General features: G+C 33.8%; 1 long non-coding RNA gene across 4 annotated transcripts in view; it reads right to left on the bottom strand.

The window, feature by feature from the left end:
- LOC107078628 (uncharacterized) overlaps positions 1-19,225 on the bottom strand; it is a 200,859-nt gene that overhangs the window by 104,738 nt on the left and 76,896 nt on the right. For 2 of the 4 annotated variants that reach the window (XR_011190649.1, XR_001479580.2), the window contains exon 3: positions 4,563-4,649. The exons of the other annotated variants lie outside the window; for them this stretch is intronic. This is a non-coding gene — a long non-coding RNA (uncharacterized lncRNA). The remainder of the gene's footprint in view (positions 1-4,562; positions 4,650-19,225) is intronic. 4 annotated transcript variants of the gene reach the window in all.

Below are 19,225 nucleotides of genomic sequence, written 5' to 3'. Positions count from 1 at the left end.
TTATTAATTTCTTTAGATACGCGATTCAATATTATATTCCTTTTTAATCAAATTCTAAAAGTATGCTTGTTGATTCTGGTATCACGTTAGTTAAAGACTTTGATGCTTAAAATGTTTAGGGAGAAATGGAATACTGGTGTGTATGTTTTCTAAAGTAAACGGTAAAGTACCGAGACCAGCCATATACTGTATGTTTAAGTTCCAAAATTAATATAGTTTATGGTCTTTACACGCGTTACAGTATGCTCCTATTCTGTTTATGCTCAGGTACTAAGATTTCCCTTCAGTGGTAAAATTCCATATAAATATTCAATACTTAAATGGGCACAGTTAAGACATTAAATATACATATACATACTGTATACAGTACAGTTTGCATACGGTAATATGTTTATGTTCCTAAATCAATCTCTTTTATGAGCATGTGAAAGGCATGGTGAATCGATTCTCAAAAATTACTGTACTTTGCATGATTGGAAACAATTGCGTGATTGCGAAATGCTGTGGTGTTACTTTTACAAAGACGGTCAATGAAAAAAATATTGTGGACCAGGGCAATACTTTGAGTTTACAGCTTGTCCAAGGTCATTCATTATTAATACTATTAGTAATATCTTTGTTAAAGACTTTGATGGCAACAGCTCAAACATGAGAGGTTGAGCTTTATTAGCTCCACCTTGTGGAAATTCCGGATACTATTATTTTGCTTGTGGTATTATAGGAGAATTTACGGTAACTAGTGGTATTTACCGGTAACTCGCGGTAGACTGCGTAAAGCGCACCGGACCATAATGCGGTATCGCCCGCGCATTTTGAATGGCTGCATCTGTAGGAGAATGTGCGGAATTTTGGAACAATGCCAATGTTGTTAGCACAGGAATGCATAGAAATGTGTGGTACGAACGCTGGCAATCTTGTGAGCACAGGAAAGCGTGATAGATAACAGAAAAATATTTAAGAACTGTTCTAGGTTAATTTGAGAAAAATACACCACGCGTCTCTGTGTTCTGCTCCCATGAAATAAAAACTTATTTTAACTTCTGAGATGGACTCCTGAAACAGAAATGGGGAAAAATGCAAGCTTGCGGATTGCTAAAGCAGGTAAGCCCCACACTATTTTTGAAGAACCTTATTTACCGTTAGCAAAAGAGCTGATGTCTTATGTGTGGAGAAAAAGCTGCTAAACAGCTTGACCTGCTGCCCCCTCTGAAAGACACAGCCATTGATATGGCAGATGATATAAAAAGTATGCTGATAGAGCGCATTAAGATGAGCAGATGCTTTTCACTGCAATTAGATGAATCTGTAGATGTCGTCGATTTGGCCAATTTGCTCATTTACTTTAGATACGAGTTTGAGGTTATGTCCCAAGAGGACTTTCTGTCCTGTAAGCCGCTAGCAACAGGAACTACAGGAGAGCACATATTTCAGCTTCTGAATGGATTTATCGAAGAGAATGGCATCGACTGAACAAAATGCGTCGGAGTTTGTACAGACAGTGCTAGTGCAATGACAAGCCGACACAGCGGTGTAGTTGCATGAATCCAGAAATGAATGGACATATTGCAACATCCACCACGAGACCTTTGCTGTCAAGAAAATGCCTGAAGATTTTAAATCTCCTAGACTCCGCTGTGAATTGTATCAAGGCTCGAAAAATGAATTCACATCTGCTTCGCTCGACTGAACAGGCTCACCCCTCTCACTGAAATGGTGCTTATTTATTGTTATTGTTCCTGTTTTTTTTTTCTGTAAAGCTCTTTGAGAAGCCACCTTAAAAGGCGCTATAAGTTTATTATTATAATATTTATTATATGTATATGTGAGTCTGTGCGTGCACGCACACTCATGTTGGCCATTGAGAATTTCTGGGGTTCCTATGAGAAGATGACTTGCAGGTGGAACTTGGATGGTTTGGTTTGATCAGGGGTGGTACTTGGCCCAAAAAGTTTGAAAACCACTGCCCTATGGCATCTTTTGTTACTTTTCAGACACTATCCCTTACCATTCACAAGCACTAAATTCAAACATAATACAGGCCACTGTAATTATCTAGAATTTAGTAATTTTAGCAATGTTATTAAATCGATATTGCTCAATAAGTTGATAAATGGTTAAATCAAAACTGTTTTGAGTCAAAATAGCATTCATTTTTGCAAATTAAGATATTCTTTATTTACATATCCTTTATGATTATCTGTATTTAAGTGTTCGTTTTATGTACAGGTACAGTTCAGTACCGCTAAGCACACATTTGACAAATTTTGTTGTTAATGTTTAACTTTGATGTCCTTACTCATTCATAGAGTCTTTAGCAGCTTTGGAAAACCAGGCACTTTAATTGAAGTTCCTGTTTTCTGTATTCTCCTTTTCCAAACACGTACAGCCGATAAGCACATCACCTATGTCTGGAAGGATGGCTGAGACTTTTGAGGTTCTGGGACATTTAACAGGAGGGAAGGAAATACCAGAACAGTCTACATATTTTATTGATTAATAACCACAATTGAAATTCACAGAGGGAAGTCTTTACACCTTACTAATACTTAAGTGATAGATAAGCTTTATAGTTGTTTCTATTTACACTATGTGAAACTACTATTTTTTTTTCATTTTAGTTTCATAAATATTTGTGATGAATGACATACAGTACTTCCAAACTTGTGAATTACAAATTTGGCTATATGATTGAAAAAAATAGTAACTTTTCTGATAAGACCTGAAAACTGAATAGATATTTTGTTGTCATTTTTTTGTATTTCGATAATGTCTACCATATCTAAATGTTTTGATATACATTAGATCCATAATTATTCAGCATTTGTCAAGTTTGCTGAATATACGGTATGTAAAGAAGATACAGTATAATGTATTCAAGCCATAAAATTACTTCCACCAATCACTTCTCTTTTTTTACATTGAACATTTTTTAAAGTATATTTAGAAACAAATACAAGAGCTGGTAGTAATGTGATTCCTGTTCACTTTTTCAGTAAGAGATATGATATCTCTGATATCTAAGAATGAAAAAAATAAATAAAATGACAGTGACAGACTGAAGAAGTCTAATTTGCATTAAATTCATTACAGGCCCTATATTTAAACCAGGAATGCCTGAAATTCACACAGATTGCAAGAGCTTTTTAGAAGTCACAAGTAGCCCAAGGCTCCCCCTAATTCTAATTGATGTAAATGAAGAAAATTGTGAAAGCTTGGGAGTCCTGACCTTGTTATACAGGGTGACTAACCCCAATTAATCAAAGATCTTTTAGAGATGCTTCAAGCTAATAAATAGAAGGCTCAATCAAAAGTCCCATAGTTACAGTTACTCAACTGATTGTGCTTCTGGATAAGATTGAAGTGCCCCATGAAAAGAGCTTAGTACTTTTGATACAATCTTGTTAGATAAGTTTGTTAAAATGAGAATTCCAAGAAGCTGTTAAAACAAGACACACCATCAACTGTTTAATGACTATTTAAACCCCTGGCTGCATACAATACTGTATGTCAAATTACCCTTAAATCAAAATATAATTTATGTGTGTAAACATCTATTTTAAGTCTTCAACTATATCTTATTTTTCGTGTGATTTTAGAAGAATAATGGCTTCTGTATTGCAAGTGATCACCTATTTGAAATAATACTGACCTAATTGGAGTTCAGAAAAAATATGGATTTGGTGGCTAAGGAAAGAGGGACACCAACTCACCACCTAGCAACCAGACTGTGACTTGTAAGTTTAGTTAGCCAGAAACATTTGTACTGAATTCCAAAACAGGTACGTCATGTTTCATTAATAATTATATATAATATAATATTTACTTTTTTACTGATAAACAGTGTCTACATATCAGAAATTTCAAAAAAAATTGATGGCCCCTAAGAGTTTGGGGAATAATAAAAGCAGACAAAAGAAGTTTCACATTGTCATTGAACATTATACTGTACATCACTTAATACACAAACAATAGAGCCATAATGAATCACATTTATAGTGTTGCTATGGCAATTATAAAGAACAGCAAACTTGGTTTTGCCTTAATTTATTATAAGCCTTTGTTAACGTGCATAAAAGGCTTTGTAGGTTTTTGTTGTACATCAGTGTTGATATTGTGAGCGAAATGAGTGTGAATTCTTTTGGGTACAAATCGGACAAATGAGAAATATGTAGAAAAATTGCTTTGAATAGCTTTCCTTTTTTCTTTCAACACTTGAAGTCCTCACAATTCTGAAGAAAAAAAAAGGTGATTAAACATTGTAATTTAATATAATCAAATGAAACTGGAAACCTATCTCAGCCAGAATACTGTGACATGGGTTTATTCTTTTGTTTGTTTTTTTATGGCTTTCCATAATGCATATTACCTTATTAAGCCCACATAGGTCTCTAAGGGCATTTTTACAGCTGCAATTGGCAAATTCATTATAAACGACTGCAGTGTGTGATGAAAGGTTATGCCAGGGTGCCTTTGCTAATAATGCCAAAACGTAGGAGATGCTTATCACATCTGTAGTGATAGAAACACAGAAAGTGAGAGTGGAGCAGGGTCCCGGGATGCACCAGCTGTTGTCGTGGCTCCTCCCTGCCGAGTCCCAACCTCGGCTTTTCCTCTGCAAGGCATGACAATCTGTTGACATCCCCAGGTCTCTGCAACAGAGGGACACTTGACTGACTCTGAGACAATGATCATCTGGCTGAGTGAACAAAAAGCAGTGCCTACAGTGTAAAAACGGGACAGACACACCAAGCAGATGGCTTGAGGCCTGTATGTTCCTGGTTTTCTGAGCTGTTTACATTTTTACGTGACTAATTTTGACATGTTATACTAGAAACTTCCTTTTTAACGGTGACCTGGTAAATGGACTGGAGGGTAGCATGGGACAGGATTGACTTTGAAACTGAAGAGCAGCATGGCTTCTTTTCCTTTAGCCATAACTTTAAATTTGATCTTCCCAGGAGTACTCACAGCCACAGCGACATTAATGCATCTGAAATTTAACATTCCACCCACTTAGATAAAAGACCATAACACTATTTAAGCTTTAAATCATCTGAACAAACTAAAGCAATAAATTAACAAGGAAAAAGAGCCTCAAGTTACCTGTTTTGACATTCTTTAGCAGCTGGGTATCTTTTGATTAATTCTTCCTTATCCTTATGTTGATAATACTTCTTAAATACTGGTATGTAAATGTTTAAAGTTCTGTGTCATTATGGCAACATGGAATATACTTTTTCAGTCATGTTTCACCGCAGAATGCTAGACATGAATGCAAAACCAAGAAACAATAAGCTGATTTAATCTAATTTTCTAAGTAAACAGATCTAAAACTCTATTTCAAAAAGTAGAGAAACACTACTACAGTACGTCTCAGAAGACAATGCTTATGTATCATTAAAAAGTTAAAAATAAATACAGTATAGTGGATCTACAGTACATACTGTATATGTATAATTATCTTTAAATATTACAGTAGTTCAGAGGCGAATATTTGGAAAATGTGTTATTTTGAGAATATTGTACATCAGTAGATTATAAGCGAACATCTCAGTGAAGTGAAAGTGTGAACAATCAATTACTCTGTTCTTACAGCCTTACACCCTAAGGAAGAGTGACACAGGGCCAGCAGAAGTCAATGCTCTTCAGTGATTATATTTCCAGTCTCTTCCTGTATTCATTCTTCAGTAACTACAATAAAAGTATGTTTTCAATTCTGGCTGCTCAGTTTTTTCTCAGGGTTCTCTAATGTGCATTAATCAAAGTCTGTTTCTGTAATTTTAATAAATGTTTATCAAATTATCTTTGTGTAATTTAATTTCTTTTGTTTTCTAAACCATAATTAGGCATCAGTTTCAGTACAGCTCCATGCCAGTCTTCCTTTTTAGAAATGAAAAATGTAATTTTAAACTGACATTGAAAAAATTCATTATCATTAAGACTTGAATTGAAATACTGCATTTTGGGAGTATCAATGTACAAAGTCTGTCTTGTTGAAGCTGTTGCTGAAACTAGTCCAAAAGCAATAAGATAAACACCTGCCCTGAGGTGTAGAATGATCATTTAAACTGATAAACATGCTCACAAAATGTATAATTATGGAGATTTTGGCATGTCACTATAATGCAATAGTGTCCAACCAAATATGCAACTGACCATTGTAAGGCCTAAAAAGTATTTGTATTCATTTTCACAAGCATGTGAGACTACATTATGTAAACATCTACCTCATAAAGGTCATAAACTTTTACTTCTTGCTTAATTCATTTATTCAAATGTTTTAAAATATTTTACAAGACTTGTGAAAATTGTTGTGACTGTCATTTTCAGATGAACCATTTTATATTATTATGACAACCACTGAGCATTGTTTCCTCCTACATGAATCCCTACAGAAAAAAAGGGGAACTTTTGATTATTACCATTTAAAGCACACATATATACAGTACTGTACAGTATATACTGTATATATTGTTTGCCAAGAACCCACACAAGAGAATAAACAATACCAACATATTATATTTAGTTTTAAATTCCTCACGACTTCTCACTGACATACCCATTTACATATAGTTCAGTTACTGTAACTTCAAAGATACTGAGCATTTGTTTTAATTAAATGTTGGGTTTTCAGAGAATAATTTTGATGAGGGTTGACATTTTAACTTAAAAGATTATATTATTATTTTCTAAATTTAGAATTATAATTGTAAACAATATGTATAATAATTGTAATGTTACAAACAGACATTTTAAAAAACTGGATTTTGTTTCAAAGATTGTTTAATTGTTTTTGCTAATAAACTCTCTTATAGTGTATATATCTATATCCATTTTACAACACATCTCTTAATTCCAACTTTTGTACCTGGTTGGCTAAGCAGTATTTTATACTGAAAAATAATAGACACACTTAAAATTATTTCTTTTTCAATACTTTTTACATTCCTCATTAAATGCTGACTACCTGAATCAATGTTTCCATCAATATTGACCAAAAAAACAGCTGTGCTGATGTACTCAGGAAATCAGCAGCCTGAAGGCTTGGACTTCATACCAACCTCAACAAAGTTTTGTGCACTTTCTCTGTACGGTGAACAGTTTTCTCCAAGGCTGCTACTTTCTAACTGGTTTTAACAGTATTAGCTTAGTTTTAGAGTTTTTACTTTGTATTGTCTTAAACACTCCTATGTTTAAAAAGTATGGAGTTTAGGATGCAGTGATCCTCTCAATGTACTTATTGCTCCTGATAATTTAGAACACCTTATTAAAGCTCACTTTTCTCTCCATTTCTCTTTGCCTCTCTCAAGAAAGAAAAGACAGTCAATAGTTTACTTCTGAAAAATAAAGTGGTAGTGAAGACCTGTACTCAGATGTCTCCATGGAGCTCAGTAACTTCAGTTGTGCCCAGGGATGTGCCTGCAAACCTCCTACTCAGATTACCAATGAGCCACAAAAATCAATGAGACTGAAATACGAAATAGTTATATTGCTTGGGTACATTTTCAGTACCACATTCTTCATAGTTTTGTTTCTGAGCTTCCCAGAACCAATTCAAAAGGACAGTTTCATTTTGTATTTTATTTAGAGTTGTCTCTTAAACAAAAAAAAACAGCACTGTCTCCATTAAGCACATATACCACAGTTCAACACTTTGTTAACTAACACACAATCAACTCATATACTGTAAATGTACTTCAGCTGCCACATCTGATAAAAAATATTAAATCAAAAGGCTAACAGGACAACATAAAACACAGGCTTTTGCTTTAATCAACTTCTGATTTTATTTGCTTATGACAAGAAGTATTATTTCTATATAAAAGTATAATATGATAATGGACATTACTCTCTATTCCAGATTCATTCCATTCACTTTATTCTGTATTGTTTTAAAAAAATAATAATATTTAAAAACAGGATCTAAAACTATTTAAATTAAATAAATTATCATAAAGTCTAAATTACATTGAATTTTGCAAGATAATATTCTGTTCCATTTACAGATGAAGATTAATATTCTATGTGAATAATTGAGAATTACTTTCTGGATGTCAGAAAACCACATGTCATTTGACAAACTCTTAAATAAAAAAAACACATATATTGACTTTTCCCACAATACCGTGCAGTACTGTATATGACCCTGAAAAAATACCATTTACAGGTAAAAGTACAAATCGCCCTTTAGCTTCAGAAAGCAAATATTTGAGTTCAGAATTTAAGAAGGAAACAGCTGGCAATTACCCATCTGAAACATTCTCACACACACAAAAGACACACATAACACAAAGTGAAATGGGATTCCAAGTGCAACCTGCAAAATTAATGACCACCTCACAATGAAGGAACAGGACGAATTTGAGCCTTGTAATACAACATGATTACTAACATTTTTATTAGCCAAAGCCTGAGCAGCAGGCAAAGCGGGCTGCTGTTTGACACACAAACAGGCAACTTACAGGGGCACTGCTCTAAAGTGTCACATCAAAGTCACAACCCTGCTGGCTTGGCTTACACCCGATCCAATTAGCTAGGGAGATCAGAGTGACCTAGAAGAATATGAGCTTCTGTGTAGGGTTGAAGAGTCACTTGATCCCAAGTAACACAATCCTAGAAAAACAATTGAGGGACAAAAATGGCAGGTGGAGGGGACAGAGAAACGTCAGCGAGGGGAAAAAAGAAACAAGCTTGCTACAAACTGAAATCACAATGCGTCTGGCTTGCAATGAAATGAGTTTGTCATTCTATTGTTTGCAACAAAAGGACTAATTGAAATGAACCAGTCTCCAGTCTGTTTCTTGGCGCATTAACAGTGCTGTAAGATATGCTGATTCTTACTTATCCTGAATTATTTAACAACACACCTTCCATGGAACAGAGACAAACAAAGAGGAAGAAAGGATATGTGGTCCTTTTCTTATGTGCCAATAATTATGTCCTAGAGATAAACACACTAGAGTGGCAGCTTTCATACAGATCAATCACTCCTTATTTAGGGTTTCTTAACCAGGCCCTTTTACTCCCAGGCACGAAAATGCAAACATCTCTTATTTCACATAACATGTTTTCATTCAAAAGCTTTGTATCATTCCAACATATAACACAAGATTAGCTTCTGGACGTGGCAATCTACGATTGATGCTCCAGCTTTGGTTAGATATTCATGAAAAACATATAGAAAGATACAAACTAGAAAAACTGAATATTAGAGTAAACTCAAATTAGAGTAATTAGAGTAGTTGTATTATTATAATAATTGTATTATAATAATTGCTTACACTTATATAGCGCTTTTTCTGGGCACTCCTCTCAAAGCACTTTACAGGTAATGGGGACTCCCCTCCACCACCAATGTGCAGCCATAGTGCACCAGAAGGGAGGAGAGCAGAGTAATGTAGAGGGGGATTATTAGGAGGCCATGATTTGTAAGGGCCAATGGGAAACTTGGCCAGGACGCCGGGGTTACACCCCTACTCTTTTCGAGAAACGCCCTGGGATTTTTAATGACCATAGAGAGTCAGGACCTCGGTTTTACGTCTCATCCGAAGCCTGTTTACAGCCTGCTGGCCCCACTAACACCTCTTCCAGCAGCCACCTCGGTTTTTCCCAGGAGGTCTTCCATCCAGGTACTGACCAGGCTCACACCTGCTTAGCTTCAGTGGGTTGCCAGTTGTGAGTTGCAGGGTGATATGGCTGCTGGCTATATCACCCTGCAACCTCCTTATGCCTATTATAATGGCAATACAACTTTAGCATGTTGATCGATCAGATAGATATTTATTGTGTATGTCAGAGTCAATATAATTGCTGCTCTAGTAAATAAACATTCATCAGAGTCACGTATTCAAAACTAATATTTCAGAAAATATGTTTTGAGCAATAGTTTGCTTCATGAATGTATACTGTATATGTATATGCACCCACACATACTGTATGCTGTTATTAATATATATATATAATATATATATACAATCCTGAGACTCAAGAAGAATCTACTATACAGTATGTGGTGTGATTTAGGTTAGTCCTAGAAAAATTGGAAGGCAGAATTAGTATATTTAAGTTTAATATACGTTTACATTCTAACTGCTTTTGTGAATTAATCTTCTTTTTGACCCAATGTAATAGTCATGCTATCTGTAGTCTTACAGAAAAAAAAAACATTTCTGTCTATAACATTATTTTAAATACACTGAAGTCTTAACATGAAAACTGTTTTGGGACAAGCTGATTCAAGCTTATAGTTTAACAGAACACAGGTTAAAGCTTCACAGAAAGCAACGAAAGATATTTAGCTTTAGCAGGCCCTCAATTCATCTGTACTGTAAGTGTCTTTACACAGATATAATAAGGTAAGTCCTTATGCCAATACAAATTATTGGAATTTCATAAAAAGCAAGTCAGTAATAAATATTTCTAATTGTAAAGAAAACTGTGGATACTTATGATTTATTTTAGTTAATGTCACACTAATGACAATGTACTCATGTATGTAACTGTATTTTCTCTCACTGCAGGTACATGATGCATTACTGCCCTTCAGCTGAGCAATATGTTTGTTTCTTTGACTCTTACACCCTGTAATCAACCAATTTAACCACGACCTCTAAAGACGGAATTTCTCATCTCCTTGATTTTTCCTATTAAAAGATCAGTCAACCTTATGACATGGAGGTAATGTGATCAAAAGTGGTGGGACAATGCAACTTATCACCAATTTTGTGTAAGGTAGTGCATGTCTGTCAAAATACTGCTATCTTGAAAAGAGACATTGAGTTTTTAAATTAGGAACAAGCAACTAAAATCAACAACATGGCAATGGAGATGTAAGATTTATTTAGAGTGAAGGAGTTTTCTCTGAGTAAAAATGAAGGAGTATTAAAAAGTATTTTTGTATTTGACCCTGCTGACCTTTTGAAAATTATTGCAGTATGGAGTGGATCCATGAAGGACATAAGTCATTGTGACCTATATACCAATAATTGAGAGACACTGCTGCCAAGAAACAAACACAAATCACAGAAAAATTGCTCTTTGACAACGAGATTTGACAGCTGAGTAAAGGGATCATGATCAAAATATAGACATGTCAAAAACAACATATACACACACTGGGTTTTTTTGGTTTTTTCCTAGGTATGCTCAATAATGTTGATGTGCTTGTTAGCTGTATGTTTAGGAACAATATACCCAGTTATCTATAAGATTTGTTATCTTATGTTCTAAAACATACATGGCCATTTTATAGTCTAGCATAATAATAAACTGCATATTAATATTATTTAAGATTTTCAAGCCATTGTTCCCTAAAGCTTTAATATATTTTTTTTTTCCCATATTCATACTCACATAGGATTTCACCTAGGTTACCAATAAATTAAAACTTTGGTAGTTAATTATCAACTAATGGTTGCTGGGAAGTAATTTAACAAGATTCATTCTAACAAAACACACTGCAATGCTGATTGCTGACACCTATCCTCAGTCAGTTTAATTTAATACAAAGTAAAAGTGATCACATCTATAAAGTTCATTGATATTTTAAAATTTGAAGTTTCTGTCTTCATATATTTAACAGAAGAGTACCAGTAAGTTTCTCTGCTTTTAAATATGCCCTGCAACAAAAACACTTCATTTCTAATCAATTGTATATTCCTTGATTATGCTGTTTCAGTAACTTCAGCTTATATTTTCAAGATTTTACAATTTAATATAAATGCCATGTGTCTTGTAGAAAGAGCAGGTAATAGATATTAATATAGTATACTGTATAGCCTGTATATGGACATACTAGCAGAGTGACAATTGCCATTTGCTAAGCTAAAAACCACTTGCTCATCCCATTTTGTACATGGAAACTATGCATGGGTAAAACGTTAAGGGGTTCCCTCTAAAAATAATTATCATAACCCTACAAAGGGGATTGTAAGATAGCATGGGAACAGTAACATAGGAACAATAAGGAATAATAGCCAGTTCTCCCACTTTTTCACTGGGAGAACAACGAGTTTTCCGGCTCTTTGTTGAATATACCTACTAACTTCAAAATAATCGAAAACATTCAAGTCCAAATAAGAAACACCTCAAGAGAACATATGTTAATATCATCTTAATACTTAAGTTATGAAGTGTTGCCTTTGGACTTAACTCAACTAAAATGTTACCAATTCTATATATAGACAGTGCTTTAATAAAAGCTAATGCAATAAAATTGCATCCTGTTCTTGTCTTAGATTTTATCCTTGGTTATTGTAATTGGCAGCTATCATAGCCTTCACATATTGTTCCAGTTTATAAAATAGTTAAATATATTTGGCATTGCAACTGAGTTGAATAAAATGTGCATTTAATGTATTTCTATTGTAAGTATAGGTTCTACTATTGTTAACTAAAAAATATTTTTTATTTGCTCGCACACATTTTCTGTGCAGCTCAAGGTCACAGGAGAACTTGTGAAATCCAAATTACGGCTCCTTCTATTTGATAATAGTGAATGCTGCAAGGCTTTTTGTGTTTTCCTGTATGTGCCTTATCTCTCCTAGGCAAATCTTTGTATATTTAGCTAACAACGAAAAAAAACAGCTTTTTCATTCCAACATTGACATCATGAATCCAGAACCTTCAGTCTGATCTTTTAATATATACCAGCCTTACCGCATAAACTTTGAAAGTAACTTTGAATATGTATAGTGTGCTGTCAAATTGATCAATTGATTGCAAAGTGAACAAATACTTCAAATGGGGAGCTACCTCAGCATGTGTTGGCTGCAAAGGAATAAAATTCCATATTCACAAAAAAAAAAACACTAACTATTGAGTCTTCTTCAAGTGAATGTTGTGTTGCAATGAATATTATGCTTCTAGATATACAGTAGGTATATAAAAACAGTAAGACAATGCATTGCATTTTTGATTCTCCTCATACAGAATTAAAGATTGAAGTAGTGTGTTATTCACACTTATATATACGTAAATATACATTATAATAGTTGAGCCACAACAGTATTTGCATCCTAATTATGTACCATATGTAATTTCCACAACCTTGAAAATGTTCACTGCTATCAGAATATGAATCCAGTATGCTGTTTACTCACACATATTTACTTTTCCAGAATTTTTACACCATACAAAAATAATTGTTTATCTGTAGTAACTTACACTTTGCCTTCATCAAGCTAATGTTTGCTGTAGTGGTTTCAAACTGTATGAAACTGATAAACAGTAGGCTATGTCAAGTTTGTCCATTTATCATTTATCAGTATGTTGCAATCACCAGCTTAAACCTTCATGTTACCCCAGCTTCTTATCAGATATGTATTTGAAACAGATCTGCAGCTGCTTCAACAGTGAATCAGAGGCCAATCTAATAAGCTGAACAAATACATTGTAGTGAAGAGTAAAGATGTAAGTGGTAGTGTTTCCTAAACATAATCACATCCATAAGCAAAAAAAAACATACAGTTGTCTTATTTTAGGAAATGTGTTTTCATTTAAAATTTTACTAACATGGAGCCTTGTCTCATCAGATCCTGGAAATTATGCAAACTCATGGTCTACAGTCCACTCTTCCCATAACAATAACTTCAAGATATCCCATAAAAGACCCTTTGGCAAACTAGAATTACAACAAATGTTATTATAAAACTACAAAATACAAATCCATGAGTGTAAAACACCAACCAATAATAATGTATTATAATAAATAATAGAAGAAGAAGAATGTTAAAAATACACTTACAGTAAAACAGTAGAGAACTATAATGGACATTTTAGAAATACTAAAATATTAGTATTTTAGAAATACTGTTTTGTGGGTTTTAATCAGTTAAAACACACTCAGCAGCATGTCACGTTTATACCATATGTGGTAATACCTTAGAATACTGCATACAATTTGGATGTTCTATAAACAGGTCAAAGTAGTGCAGCAAGGGCAAGTTCTGGCTTTAAATGTCTTAGACAATTTAATGGAATAAAATCTCTTTAGCATTAAATAGAGGACACTAGGATGTAATTTGATAGAAGCACTAAGATCCTGAAAATATTTCTAAATCTATCACAAAGGACTACTTATGGATCAAGAGTTAAAAAAATGATTTAGGGAAACAATTGGAAACTAAGAGAGAGATTATTTTGTACTTTTAGGCAGATTCCCACTGATCTTTCAAAATATTGTTGGACAAGATCCTTGGATCAATAAGCTGCAAGAGATCACATGAGCAAGACTGGCAAATAGCCTTTTTTCATTTTTGAACTTATGACCTACAGTGCTTGGATAGGAGGCATCCATGAAAAATAAACTTGTTAGTCTGAATCCAATTTGTAAGTTTATAAGTTAAGTGCCATCTTAACACAAACAAAACAAATCAAAACCATCAGAATGTCTAACATTTGAAGGAACCCCACCAATTAAATTTATCCTGGAGCGTCTTCATCTTGCCTCAATGATTTAAATGAAAGCCCCTACAATCTTTGATTGGTTTTCTTGAAGGAATTTGCACAAAATGGCTGCCACATTTGATAAAGACGGCAACAAGATGAAATTGTTGGTGAAGGTATTGCAAGATTGAAATGTGAAAGATATCTTTCCAGTCAATATGGTTACATATTAATATATGATGTATTAAATAACTTATTTGGATACATTTATTTGCATTAAATTGCATTTTGTCAAGAAAACATATTCTTTAGTAAAGAAAATCATATTTTAACAAATATTCATATAATGCTATGCACATTTTAAAGGTGATGTGATTCCAAAAATACAATTTGATTTTTGTTTGACAGAAGAAGAAGAAAATGTACCAACATTTCATTCACATCAAAGTCTTATTTTCTTCATCTTGAATCTTATTTCCTTTTATTGTAGAAAAAAAATGAATGGCCTTGGTTCTACAAGTACACCTGCTGTGGTAAAATATACTGAATTGTCACTATGAAACAGATTCAGAAGAAATAATGGGGTCCATAAAAATAAGAAAGCTCATATGTCACCATTTGTAATATTTTTGTTCTGCTGGAAGCAGAAATATTAAATATTATACTGATAAGATCTGACATGTTCCAAATCAGGATGACATTGATTGAATATATTGAATAACTTTTGGAAAAAAATACACATTGCACAAAAGTATTCTAGTTTTAATTAAAATACACAACCTTCAGTATTAGACATTTATTTCAGTTTCAGCCCTTTATAACTACTGGACACAATAATTTAAAAGTTCTGTTCTTTCAATTATTTTATTGTGATATACAAAACATTGGTATCCACTCTTTTAAATTTCTTTAGTATGTAAAAAAAGGAACAAAGCCAGATTTCAAAGGCCTTTCACAGTATATACTTTTATTTAATATCTCATAATTTAAGTGAATGTTTTACACTACAAATGTTGAGATTGTATAAATCTATGTAATGGACTTAATGTATTTTTGATATTTTTTTATCTATCCATACAATTTAAGACAATGTAGCTCTTCTTTAGTTTTCAGGTGTTCTCCCTTCTCAAAGAGGGGTGCCATTTGAAGATCATTCCCATAGGAACCAGAAATGTTGAAATAGCCACAGGCTTCCTTACAGCCAGTTCAGAATGATTTTCAATTACAAAATGTTAGTTGTCTGTACAATCAGCAATTTACTCTCAGCTATTAACAATTCTTAACTGATTTGCTTCATTAAAAAAAAAACAAATCCTGTTCATAAATTTAAAACATGATTTTAAAAATTCAAAACAATTTTTGAAAGTATGATTCATTTAAAATGTTTTTTCCAATGTTAATTTTATTGTTACTGATACAGTATATACAGAATGAAGAACCAGAAAAAAGTGTTTTTTTTTTCTATAGCATACACCTTGTGTTTATATTTGGATGAGACTTTGGTACATAAGTAACATGCTTTAATAAACTCCACAAAAATAATCATATTAATTACAAATGTGGACAGAAACACCATTTCACACCTAAAATAAGTATTATTCATGTCCACCTCAGGGAGGCATTCATAAAGACAGAATCAAAATGTGCTGTCTTCTTTTTTGGTAGATGTTACTGTCAAAGCATTGTGTTTAATGTTGAGCTATTACATTCCTAAGCCTCAGAGCAGCATGAAGAAAATTCTTGAAATTTTCCAGAGTTTTGACATTCCTGTCAGCAGGTTGAATGACTCACTTCACCTACTCACTGGGGCACCATAAATGCTTCCACATCACAAGGCATGGGCAGGCCAGCGATACCAAGCTGTTCCAATATTAGTTTAACCAATTCTCATGGTTCAATTCTTTGGAGGAAGCCTTATCATAACATTATTGAAAAGTCAATTACTGCACTGCTTCTAGTCACACGGCTGCTTTATGTAAGTTGGCAGGCATGCAGCTTAATAAACATTTATGAGAACAGTCAGATGGAGCTGCTCTGTTCTCAGAACAATATGGCTGCCAGCATCGGTTCCTAAGAGGCGTCATAGCCGAGCGCACCTTGTTGGATTGATGAGCTGCACTCCGACAGTTGACATTTACTTGGAGAATCGGCTTGGCATGCCCAAGCTGCCAGCCTCCCCATAACAAAGGCGAAAAGGAAAGCCTTCTGAAAGAACAAAACAATTTCAGCACAGCATAATTTTACAATTATGGCCTGGTGCCAGCAACAGATGATTTATTCCTTTAGAAACAAACTCATCATTGCTTCCTGACTCTTAGTGCATTTTTTTTCCCTTTTTAGTGAAATTCTCTATGGTCCTTCACTACAAATGCAGTGAGAAGAGGTTACTCTGAGGGTTTGCATGGTGAACACAAATGGATATTGTTCTTGACATCTTGTGAAGTTGTCTCTATCCCTTGTACCTTTAGGGAGTATTGGGACCATCAGGGCCTGTACTCACTTTGCTGAATTTTTAATGCTAGTCCCAGAAATGCAGGGCAGCACGATGTTGTCACCTTGGCATATTTTATCACTGATCAAACATTAGTCGGCAGCTGTTGTAAACTTGTAACTGTCTCATCAACACCAACAGTCAGTTTCGTAGTGAGGCCGCAAGATTTCTGCCCAGCTGGATTCTTTTGTTATTTCTGTGAGCATTGCATTTTTTTTCTCTTTGAATTACAGACTATGTATTGTCACATGCAATTAAAGCAAATATAGATTAGTTAATATTATCCATTCTGAGATGCATTAAAAATGCAACAAATGCTATAGTTCCAAATCAATACTCATTTGTTGTATTTTTAATGCCCTTCAGAATGTATACTGATATGCAGCACCCTTCCAAACTTTGGAAACAGCATATTTAGAGGGGTTGTAGGAAGAGATAAATATTCATTCAAAGTTCATTTGACTTCACTTTATTCACATTATTAATAGTATTTTTGTATCACTGAAGGTAATTGTCTTCTTTTAGTAATGAATAACAGATATTAATTTTAAAACGTTCTTATTGTAGGACTGACAAATCTGTCTGAAAAGTGCTTTTTCATAGATGATCTAGGGAAGCAATGTCTCAGCCTTTCTCACAGCTTCTATGTACATGATATTTCTGGCCCATAATTCAGTCTTTTTATATAAAATATTGACACAGTAAAAACCTACAATGTAGAGAGATGGTAACAAAAAAAGGTAGTTAATTAATGCACTAATTCAATATACAGTAAAGCAATAACAAAAACAATACACTGCACATAAATTGTGACAATGTTAGGATGAATCACAGGTTGTAAAAATCACAGTTCCACTATATAAAGAATACTGCCAAGGCAATACAATTAAAAATACATTATGTAGATTCTGAACAGTCTGAGCAGGTCGGATTTGAGGAATGAAAGGTGTTCAGAAATAGTGCTTTTCTGATATTTCTTGGTATCTGTTTCTTTCCCTGTGGTGCAAGGGAGCAGAATAACAACAAATAAAAAAGTTTCAAATTGAAGAAAAAGAGCATCAATTAATACCAAAACACTTTCATCTAGTATCAAGACCTTGGTGTTATGGTGGATTTTTGCTTTTTCTTCTATGTAAAAGTAGCACATTAACCTTAGAAATATCAAAATTAAAGTTATTTTTCAGGCATTAGATGATAATTTATCTAAGCTTCTGTTGCAGAAAACAGATGTCAAGCTGTTTTGAAAACACTCTTTTCACTTCTAGCCGCACCCTGTTAGATATTAGAAGGTAAGCTAGACTGTATCTGGTCAGTTCTGGGATGGGAAAACCAGATTGCTGCTACAGTATAAGTGGTGTTGGTAGACCAATAAATGGCATTCTTCCCCCTAGACCAGAATTTCCAATCCAATGCCTTTCCAATTTCCAGGTATGTCGTTGGGGGCACTAAGCTTCAAGAGGCGCTTGCCTTCAAATGAGACTTTGAAGTGAGAAACTATGAAACTATTTATAATAGTAGGGGTATTGCACAGGTTGTCCTAGCTAATGTCCACTGTGGACTAGCAACATTCCCTATAGATTCCTATTTATTCAAATAGTGAAGCTATTTCTTTCTTATCAGCCTGTTCTGTGGTGTAGTAGGGTGACTAGAGTTTCAGGTCTTGCACTTAGTGTATGATGTGAGTCATTTTTGAGAAATGTGAGAAATGCTAAATGCTATAAATTCCATTATTTCTGTTGTAACAGGTGTTGTAAGATTTCAACTAATTCTCTTTGAAACAAGAAAAAGTGCTAGTTTAATAACTTTGAAACACAAAATAAAGTGTTTGCAATGAAAACATTTTTTTCAAATTATACCTAATAGAACTAAACACTTTTGTCAGAATCCTTGCATTGATATTTTTACATTGTGTTTCTTCAAGCTTGACCCATTAAATCTAGACTGAAGGTGTTCATGTTAAAGCATAGAAATGTCTATAATTATGCATTTGGAAGAAAGCCATTGCCTTCAATTAAACAGGACTGTGTATCACTGGAAAATTACATTATATTTTTAAATGTTTGTTTTGGAGATTCTTTGTCATTGTTGGTGAAGATATAGGTTTAGGTATAAAAGGTACCCAGAAGTTCTAAGATATAATTGTGGTAATGTCCTCATTTGTTATTTTTTTATACAGTATGAATGCTCCTGCAATGAACAGGTTATTACTTATGGTATTTGTAATAGTTGATTAGAGTGCTTTTAGGACTGATTGAAATATAAAAGAAAATAACATTTTCCAGACATAACTCATTTTCACCCTTCATTCATTATATAATATTAGAATTAGTAAATGATTACCTAAACTCA

This window comes from Lepisosteus oculatus, chromosome 10, assembly GCF_040954835.1.
Source record: "Lepisosteus oculatus isolate fLepOcu1 chromosome 10, fLepOcu1.hap2, whole genome shotgun sequence".
In the NCBI taxonomy this organism is placed as follows: domain Eukaryota; kingdom Metazoa; phylum Chordata; class Actinopteri; order Semionotiformes; family Lepisosteidae; genus Lepisosteus; species Lepisosteus oculatus.
This window is presented reverse-complemented; position numbering and strand designations above follow the sequence as displayed.